The sequence below is a fragment of the Pristiophorus japonicus genome, chromosome 9 (genome assembly GCF_044704955.1).
Source record: "Pristiophorus japonicus isolate sPriJap1 chromosome 9, sPriJap1.hap1, whole genome shotgun sequence".
Lineage (NCBI taxonomy): Eukaryota > Metazoa > Chordata > Chondrichthyes > Pristiophoridae > Pristiophorus > Pristiophorus japonicus.
In genome coordinates, this window is record NC_091985.1 from 56,115,561 (window position 1) to 56,131,685 (window position 16,125).

At 44.6% G+C, this 16,125-nt stretch overlaps 1 protein-coding gene across 2 annotated transcripts in view; it reads left to right on the forward strand.

Annotated features, from left to right (window-relative positions):
• Positions 1 to 628: 628 nt before the first annotated feature.
• Positions 629 to 16,125, forward strand: part of socs5a (suppressor of cytokine signaling 5a) — a 54,707-nt gene continuing 39,210 nt past the window's right edge. For both annotated transcript variants that reach the window (XM_070889367.1, XM_070889368.1), the window contains exon 1: positions 629 to 913. The gene's annotated coding sequence lies outside the window, so the exon portion shown is untranslated. The remainder of the gene's footprint in view (positions 914 to 16,125) is intronic.

Sequence of the window (16,125 nt, forward strand, 5' to 3'; positions counted from 1 at the left end):
CACTGGAGTGTCATCTTAGATTTTTGTGCTCAAATGTCTGGAGTGGGACTTGAATACCACAACCTTCTGACTGAGAGGTGAGAGCTATGACTGATAATTTTGCTATAGAAAAGGTAAAAGGATGTCGGTGATATTTTGAAAGAAAAACAAAATGCTGGAAGACCAATTTTGTTACGGACTTTTGAGTAGGGTGAATGAATATTTTTCTATTAATACGCTATTGGTATTGTCTTCACTGTCTCTGTCAGATTCCCTGGTGCATTGTGCAAAGTTCACTATGAAATGTTTTATATTGTGGTGATAATGTGTGCATGCTTTTTTAAAAAAACACCTTCTCCACTCCCAGATTCTTGAAGGCGCTTAACAATTTCTCAGACCTTCCTCCAGACATCAATCCTACCTGGATATTGGGGGGGGAAACAGAGACAGCAAGTGGCTGGCAACAATTACTCAGCATGCACCTCCTGCTCGCCCCGCCCCGCTCCCTACCTCCCATTGGCTCGCAGGTTGCCATGGGCCTCAGGCCGGGGCTCTCGCAATTGGTCGGGCGGCGCCGACAGTCATTGGTCGTCATGGAGTTTCGGCCAGCAGGTTAGGTTGGGAGGGGGTGTCCTGTGTTCCCAAGCCCTTCCCCCTCCTGCCAGTGCTTTCCGTCACCATTAGCCGCCCGGGAAACGGAGCGAGAGCAGCGGCGCAGGAAGGCGCTGCTGGTGCTCCCAAACACCCACCCCGGCCCTCTCCGCTCGGATACCGCCTTGGCCTTCCCTTCCCTTCCCTTCTCCCTCCATTAGCAGCACTTTTAGCCCAGTCTGCTTCATTTCTTTTTGTTTGATTTTTTTTTAATCCATTTATATTTTTGCTGCCTTGCGGGTTGAGATGTTTGTGAGAGCGGGCGGTTGGCGGGGGAGTTGAGGTAAGTGAAACAATCGGTGCGTTTGGTCGCCTTCTCCCGACAAAGGCAGGCACTGGGGCAGCTTCTAATAAAATAATTCTAGCAACAAAAAGGTACTTTTTTTTTAATTGGCAATTCCCAGAATGTCTGCTCCGTTTTTTGTGTGGACCCCGCCGGTATATATATATATATATATATATATATTTTGGTGGGGAGTGCAGGGAATGAGATGTTCATTGGTGAGCTCAGACCTGCCCCCTCACCCCCCACCCCCTGGTTGAAGGCTCTGATTGTGCCAGCAGGAAACTTACTGACTTCAGTTACAGGCAGGGCCATGCCGCCACTTGGCTTAGATATTTATTTCGTGTGTGTGTGTGTATATGTAGCTGAACGTTATTGTATCTCCTTGAGCAAGCTTTCTGTTCCTGTGTGACAGTGCTGCAAACTCCATGTATCTTTATAACTGTCACCCACACAGGTGTGCCAGATGGTGCATGGGCAAGGGAAGAGTTAATAAATAGCAATGGTCTCCTTGCCATTCCATTTTTTGTTTTTTCTTTTTATACTTTTTTTTGTGATGAGGCAGATGACTGAAACTATCTTGTTAGGTTTTTAATCGTATGATAAACTTCTATAATTGCTTTGAATAGAAATATAAGCAAATTGGTCATTATAATTTTCCCCAGACTAGAATGTGACTGACAGTTACTCTAATTGAACTAGGTCAAGTTAGTTTCCTTTGCTTTCTTGGTAGGGTCATCAAAAAAGAATTTTAGATGTGACTAGCCAACAATAGGAACTGTGACTGTTTCTCATTGTAAATGGATTTGTTAAGTCTTTAAATTTGCTATTAGTCAGTTTCCTGTCATTTAAATCTTAATATGTGGGCTGAAATATACGGAGTGTGAGTTGAATAGTATTAGAAATAAGCTTGTTCATGTTTTGCCTTTTTAATTGTCTTGTGATGTGTCAGAGTTTTTAAGAATGCATAGTTTATAAGACTTCTAGTGAGCAACCTATGGCTTGATACTTGGTTTTAAGAATTTGGCAAATAATCCTCTGCATTTGAAATTATCCTTAAACTAAAGTGAAAATTAGTATCTTTGTAACTAGTATTAATACTAGTCCCATCTGTGACAGACTGTAATTCCCAGTTTGGACTGTACCATCATCATCTCTCAGTCCCTCGGAATCGAGGAAGACTTGATTCCATTCTTAACATGAGTTCTAAGGTGGCTGTACAGTCCAATATGAGAACCACAGTCTGTCACAGGTGGGACAGATAGTTGAGGGAAGGTGGGTAGGACTGGTTTACTGCACGCTATTTCTGCATGCTCTCGGTGACGAGACCCGAGGTGCTCAACACCCTCCCAGATGCGCTTCCTCCACTTAAGGCAGTCTTTGGCCAGGGTCTCCCAGGTGTCAGTGGTGATGTTGTACTTTTATCAGGAAGGCTTTGAGGGTTTCCTTGTAGCATTTCCGCTGTCCACCTTTGGCTTGTTTGCCATGAAGGAGATCTGAATAGAGTGCTTGCTTTGGGAGTCACGGGTCTGGCATGCAAACTATGTGCCTGCCCAGTGGAGCTGATCAAGTGTGGTCAGTGCTTTGATGCTGGGGATGTTGGCCTGGTCGAGGATGCTAATGTCCTCTGTACAGTCACCTGAGAACTCACTTTTAAATGGGAAGCAAGTCTGTCTTGATTTTGAGGGACTGCTTATAATGAAGAGTATTCATACTAAAGTATTATAACAAAATATGTATTTTATAATTTGGTTATTACACTTGTTGGAATGTTTATATAACTCATTTTAACAATGTAGTGTCATGAGGTGCTTCAGAAAACTAAACTATTTAAAAAAAAAAAGTCAAGTTATTCTCAGCCTTTGCTTGCTACAAGACATGGCAAATAACTTGCGGTTGGATTGGTAAATAGTGAATGAATTTCAGCTTGTAATTGAGATCTTTTATTTCTCTTGCCTATTGTATGCTCAAGGTATATATAACTTCAAAAGTGTGGAAGGAATCTGGAAAATATTGCCACAATTCCCAGATGCCTTGCTCAATTAATTGTTTAAATTCAGCTGGGGATGGAATGGTATTTCTCCAAGAAGTTACTAGATGTGTCGTCCATTGTAAGCAGTCAAAAGAAAGAACAAACTTTCATATAGAGCACCTTTCATGACTTGGACAGCTTTTTAAGTGTAGCCACTGTTATAATGTAGGAAACATGGTAGCCATTTTGTACACAGCAAGCTCCAACAAACTGCAATTAAATGACCAGATAATTTGTTTTAGTACTGTTGTTTGAGGTTTAAATGTTGGCCAAGACACTGGGAGAATCCCCTGTTCTTCAGATAGTGCCATGGGATCTTTTGCATTCACCTGAGGGTGGACAAGGTCGTTGTTTAATGTCTCATCTAATAGACGGCCCCACTGAGTGCAGCACTCTTTCAGTACTGCATTGGAATGTCAGCCTAGATTATGTACTCAAGTTTCTGGAGTGGGACTTGAACCCATGACTCAAAGGCAAAAGTGATATCACTGAGCCAAGGATGACACTGAAGCAGGACCTGAATGGAAAGTGAGATGAATGGGCTGAATGGCCTTATTCCTGCATTCTTTTGTTCTCTGTGGCAGTTATTAATTGAATTAAAAATGCGTTGCTCATTTACAATACAATAAACAATTAAATTATCGGCACCTGAGCATGTTGTAGTATCACTGGATCCTCTGAGGATCGAGACATCTGTTTTTTCCTGGCATACAACAGGAGAGAAATATTTGTGTTCAGTTTAAGACAGTGTCTTGGATCTTGTCTCAAATTTGAAAAATGCTCCCAGCTTAAAATTGGACCTCCATCTAATGCTCTAATCTATTTCCAAATTCTTAAGAAAATTTGATGGTCTACGTGTGCTAATGTTCAACAGTAATCCTAACCATATTTGTGTAATTTCGTAACCAGAACAGACAACAACTTGTAATTTGGATAGTTTGCCTTTGTCAGTCCCAAAGGATGTCATTTGTGCCCTATGAGAGCTGTTTCAGTACTGTGGCAGGGGCGGAAACCTGATTGGAGGGATTCAAACATGGAGTTGTGGGAAAGATGAGCATGGATTTGGAAGGCAAAAACACATTCAAGGACTTTGGAGAGGAAAGGGAGGTTGGGAATGGGACGGTTTGCAAGGACGCAGGGGGTCAAGGTTGCTTGTGGTGATGATAACAGATTTAAGGGAGAGGGGAACAGTACCTGAGAGGAGAGATCTGTTGTTAATGTCAGCTAACATGGGAACCAGAAAAGGAACTTGGGTGGTGAGCAGGAATAGGGTCGAGGGAGCAGGAAGTGGGTCTCATGGACAAGATGAACACTGATGGAAACTGGAGAAAGATGCGAGTTCAGGGCTAGGGCAGGTGGATCCTTAGAGGAAGTTTAGCCCAGTGGGCTAGGGGAAGGAAAGGAAGTGGCAGAGGCACTTGAACGGATGTTCTCAATCTTAGACAAAAGTCCATGAGCTCCTCACACTTGTCGGAGGTGACGGTGGAGGAGACTGGGAGAGGGGTTGAAGAAAACGGTTAGCAGTGACGAATAGAAGCCAGGGTTTATCTTTGCTCACTATTCCAGAATCATTCTGAAATGAAATTATGGCAGACGAGAACAGGACCTGACGATGCTTTGTGGTCAAGCCAGATCTGACAGTGAATGGCTAAACCAGTTGTCTTCAATATCCATTCAAGTTTGTGTCCCTTGGCCTTAAGGGAGCGAAGATAAGGGCTGTTCCAGGGGGAACTGCCAGGGTGAGAGTAATTGTTTTAATGGGGACTAGGGCATCAAAGGTGGTGGTGACGGTATGGTTGAGCAGATCAGTAGCTGTAGAAATGTGAATGGCAGGCCAAAGGCTGGACTGTTGGAATTGTGTAAAAAAAAAAAAAAAAATTGGGAGTTTTTTTCCAGGAGCAGATGCAGAAGAAAGTAGGGTTGTTGGGGTGGGGGGGAAGATAGGATAGGTGGGTGGTGAACTCCGAGGAGAGAGAGCATGATGAATTGAGATGGAGGTTAGTTCTCATCACTGAGGATGAGCAGTCGCTTGGTGCAGAAACTGAGGGAGGAAAGCAGTGAAAATATCACTAATTTTTATAGTAGCTGGGTGGAGAACAGGAATTTTTAAATGAGGAGGTGTGGAATCAGGTGAGATGTTCAAAGGAGGAGTAGGGGGGTAGACCAAGTTGTGATACCGTGATGAGATCCACATTGCCACCACTGTGGTTTGGGTGGGGAAAGTGGTGATTTATATAGCCACGTGGGGAGGCTTCATTTCAGGGTAAAGTGTCATCATCCCATCAGCCAAGTTTCCGTCAGGGCCAAGATGTCTATGCAATCGTCCACGATAAGCTCATGGATGGCAAAGGGCCTTGTTTGCAAGTGAACGGACACTCTGCAGGGAGATGTGGAGAGGGTCAGTGATCGCTGACCCACTGCCAGTGTCCACAGGGTCAGCACTGGGAGGGGTGAGTTGGACAGGGATGAGATTGGCAAGATTAGCCTCCAAGGTCAGTGAAAGAGTAGGATGGGACAGTTGGGGTTGCTGCTTGTAAGGAGGCAGCGATGAGTGCCAAGAGAGACACAGAAGTAATGGGAAGCTCTAGGATTATCTAAGAGGCAGTCAAGCCTGGGATGGCGGAAGGTGAGTAGGAAGGTCAAAGAGTAATGAAGGATTGGGGTATGGATTTCGAGGGCCAAGTATCCGAGAGTGGAGAGATGAAAGGAGGCATGACGATAGGAAAACCAACGAACTCATCCCTTAAATCCTTGCAGTGATTCCAGGGCTAAAGTTATCTTTTGAGCAATGTTTGTGTGAAAATAACCCTAATTAATTACTTGGTCAACTTGAGAAAATCGCTATTCATACTCTTTTTTTAAAAAAAAAAAATTAAACATTCAGATTTTGTGACTTTTTTGTGGTGCGTTATCTTAAACCATGCATCGGGCAAACATCAAATTATTGAGCCTGATGGGGTTGGAAAAGTTGAATTTACAACAGTAGAAATTCAATCATTAACCTAACTCTGCTCAGCAATAATACATTTAAAGTGTTAATTTAACTTTATTGTATTGTGAACAGGTGTGGCATTACGGCAAAGCCTGACGCTGTCCTTCTCTGGTGCCCACATACAGACAAAGCACCTTGGGACGTTTTGCTATGTAAACGATGCTTATAGTGATCTGAAATGGGACTCCTAGCCAAAGAGTGTTGAGGCCATTGTGCTGCCCTGACCAAGATAAAAGAACTAAATTCTGGGACTTTCCTGATTTGTATGACGTGCAGCTACTTGTTCTCCATCCACTTTCTCCCTAGCCTTGCAAAATTTAATTTGTTGTAGTATTTGATAACATAAGAATTGGGAGCAGGAGTAACCCATATGGCCTTTCAAGCCTGCTCCGCCATTCAATAACCTCAACTCCACTTTTCTGCCTAATTTCCCCCCCCCCCCCCCCCCCATATTGCTTGATTCCCCTAGAGTTCAAAAATCTATCTTTGATGTGGTAGATCATTTGAGAAGAATTTACTCCACTTTGTGATGTACTTTTAACAGTAAGAAATGGAGGGTCTAGTGGCAGATGGACTTGGAAAGTAGGCGACTGTGTGTTTCCAGTCCAATTTTTAAAATTTGTTCTCTGAATGTGGGTGACACTGGCAAGGCTACATTTATTAACCTAGTGACCCTGAGAAGATAGTGATGGGCTGCCGCCTTGTACAGCTGCAAGCATAGTGGTTGGTGATGGTGCTCCCACAATGTTGTTGAATATGGACAAGTCCTGGTGGTGTGGTTGTGGGACAGGGATGATGCCAAATTAAGCTAGGCAAGTTGATGCACAACAACCTGTAGATAGTGTACATAGTACACAGTGGCTGCAGTAAGTGCAAAGGTTGAAAATTTGAGTCCACTGTCTGGGGTGTTGATCAAGCAAACTGCTCTGTTCTGGATGGTGTCTGCATTCTTGGGTGATGTTGTGCCTGCGTATTCCATCACATGGTGGCTCCACTGAAAGTTGATAGAGGTGATTGGTCTTTGTCTAGCACTTCTGGCACAAATGTTGCCATTCACTCGACATCCTGCAGGCTTGAGCTGAACTGATCTGGTCCTATTGTATGTTAGCATGGGCTGCTTCATTTTTGGAGGAGTACTGAATGGAATTGAAAACGCTAGAATTTTCAGAGAACAGCCAAGCTCTTGACATTTTATGGAGGGTAGACCATTAATGAAGCAGCCAGAAATGATTGGGCCAAGATCATTGTCCTGAAGAACTCCTGAAGTAATGTCCTGGGGCTACAATGATTGCCTTCAAACAAGATGTTGATTAATTTCACAGTTCAAGGTAGAAAGTTTACCAGTTTATTCAGGAAGATACTCTGGAGGCTTCCAACTGATAATGCCTATACTGAGAGTTGATTTATTACTAACAAAAGTGACTCAAAATTTGCTATGCTTTGTACCATCAGTTAAAATGATTGTTAAATTTAGAATTACCTTTCCTTAAACGTAATTTATTTTGGGTGCATTTGTGTTTTGCAACAATGTTGAGCATTAGATTCCTGAGAAGAAATAATCCTAACTTCTTAATCCTCCAATGCAAAATATTCTATTTAGAGTTGTCAAGACTCTACGCAAGATCTATTGGCAGATGGAGTACAATGTGGGAAACTGTGAGGTTATTCACTTTGGCAGAAAAAATAGAAAAGCAAATTATAATTTTAAATGGAGAAAAATTGCAAAGTGCTGCAGTACAGAGGGACCTGGGGGTCCTTGTGCATGAAACACAAAGTTAGTATGCAGGTACAGCAAGTAATCAGGAAAGCAAATGGAATGTTGGTCTTTATTGCAAGGGGGATAGAGTATAAAAGCAGAAAAGTCCTGCTACAACTGTACAAGGTATTGGTGAGGCCACACCTAGAGTACTGCGTACAGTTTTGGTCTTCGGTATTTAAGGAAGGATATACTTGCTTAGGAGGCTGTTCAGAGAAGGTTCAGTAGGTTGATTCTGGAGATGAGGGTGTTGACTTATGAAGGTAGGTTGGGCCTGTACTCATTGGAGTTCAGAAGAATGAGGTGAGGGGGCTTGACAAGGTGGATGCAGAGAGAATATTTCCACTCGAAGGGGAAACTAAAACTAGGGAGCATAATCTCAGAATAAGGGGCCGCCCATTTAAAACTGAGATGAGGAATTTCTTAGGTTGTAAATCTGTGGAATTCTCTGCCCCAGAGAGCCATAGTGGCTGGGTCATTGTCTATCTCCGCTTTATATACAGATTTGTGAGTAATAAGGGAGTAAAGGGTTAAGGGGCACGGGCAGGGAAGTGGAGCTGAGTCCATGATCAGATCAGCCATGATATTAAATGGCGGAGCAGGCTCGAAGGGGTCCCAGGTTAATATGTTCTTATTAACCTGGGATATCCAACCTTCAGGATCAATTGGCTGGTTCTGTGCAACAGCCAGTCAGCAAGCCATGATTAAGTAGTTTTAATGTCTGGCAGAATCATGGTTAAACATCACATATAACTCAGTGATGTTGCAACAAATTTGTATGAGTTTTCTGGAAACAAAATGCAGTATTTTCTGCTGGGAACAATTTTAAAAGACCAGGTAGGAGTTAGCTCAGCTGCTCGTTGGGAGTTAAATCAGTGATAGTGTAGCTAAGCACATTGACATCATATCTATTTAGCATTGATTTTGCTGATGCAGTTGTTAGATTAACTGGTTTGTGTTTTTTAGTGGGAGAGCTGCTCAGGAGCAGAGGTAAGTACCCACCCTATCAACTACCATTACTCTTTCAAAGTCTATTCTGCTGCACTTGCTGGCATTTTAATCAGCTGGTAACTTGGCTTGGTAACATTTTAAACAGATCAGCAGTAAACTGTTCAAAATCCCTTTGCATTGCTCAGCTGTGTATTTCATTCTCCTTCATGGACATTTGAAAATCTCACAGCTTGGACATTTAAATATATATTGCAAGTTCAAAGAACAAACTAAGAAATGAATTTAAATATAATGTATACAAGCAGACATGCAGATTTAAAAAAAAAAACTTGAATTGTAATGTACTTTTTTGTTCTAATTTCAGAACTTTGAGGCTAACCCAGGAGTATATATTGGGTTCTAATGCCATGGATCTATAAATCAGTCACAGAAATGATCACATTAGTATACAAATCCACAAATTTGTTTGTGAGTAGCACTCATACTCGAGTAAGAACATGCCCCAAAGCAGACTTCAGCACATAATCTAAGCAGAACTTTCAATGCCGTACTAAAGTGCTGCATTGTCGGAGATGCTAAATTGTGCTGTTAAGCAGAAGTCCCATCTGCCTGTCAACATGAATGTAAAAGGTCCCATGGCACTCTTCGAAGAACAGTAAGTTCTCCTGGTTTCTTGGCTAATATTCCTCCCTCAGCCAACACCACCAAAAACACTTGTTGTTTGTGGGATCTTGTGTGTAAGTTGGCTACCACGTTTGTCTAAATAACGAGTGACTGCACTGTAAAAGTAATCCATAAGTGGTGAAGTGCTTTGGGATGCCCTGAGATTATGAAATATGCTATATAAAGGCAAATTGTTTCTTGGTCTTGATTTTTCATTTTTCATTTTTGCAGAGCTGTTACTTGACTATGACTAAGTCACCACAGGCATGAAATGAGCCTTAATACAGACGAGTCCTTAATTTGTCAGCAAGACTAAGCTGAGGAAATTAGTTAGCATTTCTATTTCTATTGTTACAAAATAAATAAGTGAGTTATTAAAAATTTTTTAAAAATGAAGGTATCCCCCCAAGTTACTGTAATGTTTAAACTCTGATCACTGAGTCAATTCCCCATTTTCTAAAAGTGGAGAGTTAGCTAATTGCAGCATCCACCACCTAACTGCCATATTCAGAGGCTTGATAATTGATCTGATTTGACTCTAAACTGAGAATAGTTGATTGCTGGAGGACCAAGAAGATGGAAGGGAGAAAAAATTCGAGAGAAGGACCAGGATATCCGCTTCATCTTTCAGAGATGTACACATCCAGTTATTGTGCATTGATGGTGTTGGAATTGTACTGTTTTTGTTGCACATGATTAGCAATGTTGCAACTTGAGATGCCTTCATTTCTTAAACTAAATGCAAATATCTTCTCGAGCTTGTGGAAGTTATCTTAAAATTAGAACACTCTCTCTTCAGTCAACCTCCCATGTACAAATGGGCATATTGTGGTCATCCTGCAGAAAAATCGCAAAGATAATTTAAGAAATCATTTTGGTGCTTAAATTAATTTGTCCTGTAGAATATTCACAGGAAGGCCTAAATAAAAATGTGCTCATCAAATCATTCTCTATCTTGGCCTCCATTGCTGCGGAAAAAGTATGGACCTCTGTTCTACCCAGCCATCTCCAGTGTTGATCGTACTTAGTCTTAATCTTTGCATTCGACTGACGCAGTGGATGTAATTTTAACCTCGCAGCCATTGTCTCCGCAAGATCCTGCAAATCCCCTGGGAGGGCAGACTCTCAAACATTAGCGTTCTCGTCCAGGCCAACATCCCCAGCATTGAAGCACTGACCTCACTTGATCAGCTCCGCTGGGCAGGCCACATAGTTTGCATGTCAGACACAAGACTCCAAAAGCAAGCGCTCTACTCGGAACTTGTCCACGGCAAACAAGCCAAAGGTGGGCAGAGGAAACGTTACAAGGACACCCTCAAAGCCTCCCTGATAAAGTGCAACATCCCCACTGACTCCTGGGAGTCCTTGGCCATAGACAACCCTAAGTGGAGGAAGTGCATTCGGGAGGGCGCTGAGCTCCTTGAGTATCGTCCCCGAGAGCATGCAGAAATCAAGCGTAGGCAGTGGCAGGAGCTTGCGGCAAACCAGGCTCCCTGCCCACTCTTTCCCTCAACGACAATCTGTCCGACCTGTGACCGAGACTGTGGTTCTCGTATTGGACTATACAGCCACCTAAGTACTCATGCTAAGAGTGGAAGCAAGCCTTCCTCGATTTCGAGGGACTGCCTATGATGAATTTTAACCCGCACCTCCCCCCCCCCAGCCCCCCCCCCAAAAAAGTACAAATTTCAAACATGAATCCAACCCGCCTCGAACCTGGTTTTAATGGTCAAGGGACAGGCTACCAATCTTCTCTCAGGAGGCAGGTTAGTTATTGAAAATGCTTAAGGTGGCTGCATGCCTCCATTTTAACAAGGTTTCTATTTTTAACTCATGTTGGCTGAGTTTCCTGGGCTTCGGAAATCCAGCAGGGAAAAGGAGGCGAGAGGGGCTGTATCCATAAGGTAAGTGCCTTAACAGCTCTGCTTGTTGGCAAGGAGGGACAGGAGTGTTTTCTCCAGGCTCAACAAGCTTACCTATAAGTTTTCTTTCTCTTCTCCCCTCGCCCTCCCCCACGATCTATCAGCTTCCCTGAACACACTGCGATCATTCGGCTTCTCCTCCACCACCACTAAATCTCCGTTCCTTGGCTGTGGCCTTCTCTGGAACGTTACCTCCCCGATAGGCAGCCAAGCCTGTCAATCAGGCTGGCTTTCAGGCGATGAATTTGGGGGAACAAAATTACACGCGTCGTAGAGTTAAAACTCGCCATCATTTGGAGAGACCCACACTTCTGGGTTCCTGACCATAACTCCCCCGCTCCAAAAGCCTACCACACTAAATATTTGGGCCAATGTTTCCCAACACCAGCTCAGATTGTGTGAACATTATGCCTGCGCCTTGGGCTGTCAATCAACTAATTTCATAGTCTCCATCAATAAAGCTTTTGATATTATCTGAAGGGCTTTGGCTCGTTGAGATTTACAAGAACCCTGACAGGAAGTGGACCTGGTTGTTGAGTTTACCTGCAAAATGAATGGCTTGGCGTTGGTCACCTTTTACAGAAATCTTATTCCAGTGTATGGGCGACCATGTTGATGGAGCAGCCATCCCTCAACTCTAGAACTAGTTTAATTAACGGGAAATCTAGTGCAATGTTTTTTTAATTGCTTTTGCATAAGAACATAAGAAATAGGAGCAGGATTAGGCTATTTGGCCCCTCTAGCCTGCTCTGCCATTCAATAAGATCATGGACTCAGCTCCACTTCCCTGCCTGCTCCCCATAACCCTTTACTCCCTAATCGCTCAAAGATCTGTCTCTCTCCATCTTAAATATATTCAGTGACCCACCCTCCACAGTTCTCTGGGAAGAGAATTCCATAGATTTACAACCCTCAGAAGAAATTCCTCCTCAACTCAGTTTTAAATGGGCGGCCCCTTATTCTGAGACTGTCGCCTAGTTTTAGTTTCTCCTATAAGTGGAAATATCCTTTCTGTATCCAGCTTGTTGAGCCCCCTCATTATCTTATGTTTTGATAAGATCACCTCTCATTGTTCTGAACTCCAGTGTGTATAACCCCAACCTACTCAACCTTTCCTCATGCGTCAACCCCCTCATTTCCAGAATCAACCTAATGAACCTTCTCTGAACAGCCTGCAATGCAAGTATATCCTTCCTTAAATACAGAGACAAAAACTTTACGCAGTACTCTAAGTGTGGCCTTATCAATACCCTGTACAGTTGTAGCAGGACTTCTCTACTTTTATACTCCACCCCCCTTGCAATAAAGGCCAACATTCCATTTGTCTTTCTTTGCATATGTAGATTTCTGTAAATTACAAAGCATCACTTTATCTCTAGCTGTGGAGCTTTTCTGATTTCTGTACAGACCAGCAAATGAGAATCATGAACCCTGCAACTGGCCTGCACAGGCACTCTAAGCACTCCCATAGATAGAATAATGAAAACCAGTTAGTCAGACTGCCTCTGAATAAATTCTATTTTTTCGTGGACCATTGCATTCGGGAGGTAATAGCACCATCATATTTACTTTGCAGTGTTACTGCCTGTAAATTAATCATTTAGATATCTTGGTCAAATATTTGTCGGGTTCCAATTAACATCTCCAATGTGAGTTTCCACAAGGGCTATGTGGGAGGTTGAATAGGTTCTATGAAGTCTCCAGCTTTCGGAGGATACTCTGATTTACACAGCTACCTGAGTTAGCTTGTTTGTTTTCCTCCCCCATGTACAAAATGAGAAGTCTCCAATTCAGCAAGAGTAAAAACAACTGGACACATGGGGGCAGAATGTGTTCACAAGGGAACCTTTGACTGCATATAACTTCTTATCTGGTTAATTGCTGGGTAAAAGTTGTGTGCACTTAACCATGATTGACACAGCTGCCACATAATTCTTTTCATAGCTAGCAATTGTGGATAAGGTAATTGGTCACACAGCTAAGATGCTATAAACTGTATTTGTGAATATTTCTGATGCAAGGACCAGGATGACCGCTTAAAGCATAGTCATTCTACATGGCTGAGGATCTCTGGGTATCCACAAGACTTGCAAAAAAGGCTTGTAGAACTGCTTATCTTTTGATGGGTTATTCAGTGGCCAAACAGGCACAGCTCGAGAGCTTTAAAAGCAGCAGGTGAGCTGCTTGCCTGTCTGGGAATTGGTTTTATTGCCTTTATGAAGAAGCAGTCTTCATCAAGTGTGTATGCTGCTGCTCGTGCTGAGTTTTTTGCTGGTGCCAGAGTGCGCTTCATGGTGAAGGGCATCTTGCGGTACAGCACGGGTGTGCTTCATGGTGAAGGGCATCTTGCGGTACAGCACGGGTGTTAGAGGCTGTGAATTGTAATTGGCAACTAACAGTCTTACAAACAGAAATTTCCAGCGCATTGTGTCTGCGCCGGCCGACAGAGCCGCATGGCCCTCGATCAGCAGCCCTGAAGGTTACATATAAACCAATGAATAATGGCGGACAGGTAAAGAGCATCCGGGCCCAACCAGTCTGCCCCCCCCCCCCACAACTGTGATACTCCATGTATTGCAACATTTTACACTGCACCCCACCCGCAACCATACGATCTCCTGGGAGAGGCAAAAAAAAACGATTTTAAAAACCCAGGCCAATTGGGGAAAAAAAATCTGGGAAAATTCCTCTCTGACCCAAACAGGCGATTGAAACTGGTCCAGAAGATCACTGGTCATATTAGATTCTCTGAAATACTTACTTTCGTATCTGCGGCAGCCAACAAGAGGTCATTGCATTCAAGGCCAAATACCCAAGGCCCCACCCCACTGCTGGCCAAGAACGGGGAAACACTCCAGGACACCGAGGCAGTCAGGGCCCGCTGGCAGGAGCACTTCGAAGATCTCCTCAATCGAGACTCTGCCTTTGACTCTCGTGTTCTCTGCTCCATCCTGCAGCATGCTACCCGCCACCATCTCAGTGAAACCCCAACACTGCACGAGGTAGAAAAAGCCATGAGACAGCTCAAAAACAAGGCTATGGGTGCGGACAACATCCCTGCTGAGCCATTGAAGTATGGCGGAGAGGCACTGCTGACATGAATACACGACCTCATCTCTCTCATCTGGAGGGAGGAGAGCTTGCCGGGGGATCTCGGATACAGTAATCGTGACCATCTTTAAAAAAGGGGACAAGTCTGACTGCGGTAACTGCAGAGGAATCTCCCTGCTATCAGCCACTGGAAAAGTCGTCGCTAGAGTCTTCCTCAACCGTCTTCTTCCTGTGGCCGAGGAGCTCCTCCCGGGGTCACAGTGCGGATTTCGTCCCCTACGGGGCACAACGGACATGATTTTTGCAGCGCAACAGCTAAGGAAAAATACAGAGAACAGCGCCAGCCCTTATACATGGCCGCCTTCGACCTTGCAAAGACCTTTGACACTCAACCGTGAGGGTCTCTGGAGTAGTGTCCTCCATTTTGGATGCCCCCAAAAGTTCATCACCATCCTCCACCTGCTACACGACGACATGCAGGCCGTGATCCCTACCAACGGATCCATCACGTCCAGATCGGGGTCAAACAGGGCTACGTCATCGCCCCAACCCTCTTCTCAATCTTTCTCACCGCCATGCTCCACCTCAGTCAACAAGCTCCCCGCTGGAGTGAAACTAAACTACAGAACCAGTGGGAACCTGTTCAACCTGCGCCATCTCCAGGCCAGATCCAAGACCACCCCAACCTCTCGTTGAGCTACAGTACACGGACGACTCCTGTGTCTGCGCACATAGAGGGCGCACTCCAGGACATAGTCGATGTATTTACTGAGGCGAACGAAAGCATGGGCCTCACGCTAAACATCCGTAAGACAAAGGTCCTCCACCAGCCTGTCCTCATGGCACAGCACTGTTTCCCCCCCCCCCCCCCCCCCCCCCCCCCCCCCCCCCCGGTCATCAAGATCCACGGCGCGGCTCTGGACACAGTGGACCACTTCCCATATCTCCGGAGCCTCTTATCAACAAGAGCTGGCATTGACGACGCAATCCAACACCGCCTCCAGTGCAGTCTTTGGTTGCCTGAGAAAGTGTTTGAAGACCAGGCCCCTCCAAACTGCCACCAAGCTCATGGTCTGCAGGGCTGTAGTAATACCTGCCCTCCTGTATGGCTCAGGGACATGGACCATGTACAGTAGACACCAAGTTGGAGAAATATCACCAATTATGTCTCCGCACGATCATCCAAATTCCCTGGGCGGACAGGCGCGCCAACATCCCCAGCATTGAAGCACTGACCACACTCTATCAGCTCCGCTGGGCAGGCCACATAGTCCATATGCCAGACACGAGACTCCCAAAGCAAGTGCTGTACTCTGAGCTCCTTCATGGCAAACGAGCCGCAGGCAGCAGAAACGCTACAAGGACACCCTCAAAGCCTCCCTGATAAAGTGCAACATCCCCACTGATACCTGGGAGTCCCTGGCCCAAGACCGCCCTAAGTGGAGGAAGTGCATCTGAGAGGGTGCTGAGCACCTCAAGTCTCAACGCCGAGAGCGGAAAGAGCTTGCGGCAAACCAGTCCCACCCACCCCTTCCCTCAACGACTATCTGTCCCACCTGTGACCGTCTGTGGCGCTCTTATTGAACTGTTCAGCCACCAAAGAACTCCCTTCAGAAGTGGAAGCAAGTCTTCCTCAATTCCAAGGGACTGCCTATGATGATGATCCAGTCTAATCCCACTTAGCTCTAGGTCTGTAACCCTGCAGCTTAAGAACATAAGAAATAGGAGCAGGAGTAGACGATACGGCCCCTCGAGTCAGCTCCGCCATTTATATGATCTTGGCTGATCCGATCATGGACTCGGACTCGGGTCCACTTTCCTGCCCACTCCCTATAATCCCTTATT